This window comes from Rattus norvegicus, chromosome 8, assembly GCF_021556685.1.
Source record: "Rattus norvegicus strain SHRSP/BbbUtx chromosome 8, alternate assembly SHRSP_T2T, whole genome shotgun sequence".
In the NCBI taxonomy this organism is placed as follows: domain Eukaryota; kingdom Metazoa; phylum Chordata; class Mammalia; order Rodentia; family Muridae; genus Rattus; species Rattus norvegicus.
In genome coordinates this window covers 37,019,470-37,019,673 of record NC_141541.1, presented here as the reverse complement: position 1 = coordinate 37,019,673, position 204 = coordinate 37,019,470, and positions in this window count along the sequence as shown.

Here is a 204-nt window from a genome sequence, read left to right as displayed (position 1 = left end):
TTCACAACTTTATTTTTCTACTCTTTTGCATCATAATGTAAATATCCAGTATGCAGGATACCTGATATGCAACCCCTGTGAAAGGGTTGTCCGACTCCCAAAGTCATTGCAAACCATAGACTAACAGGTTAAGAATCACTGATCTAGGGGTTGTGGATTTAGCTCAGTGGTAGAGGGCCTGGGTTCAGTCTCCAGCTCCGAAAA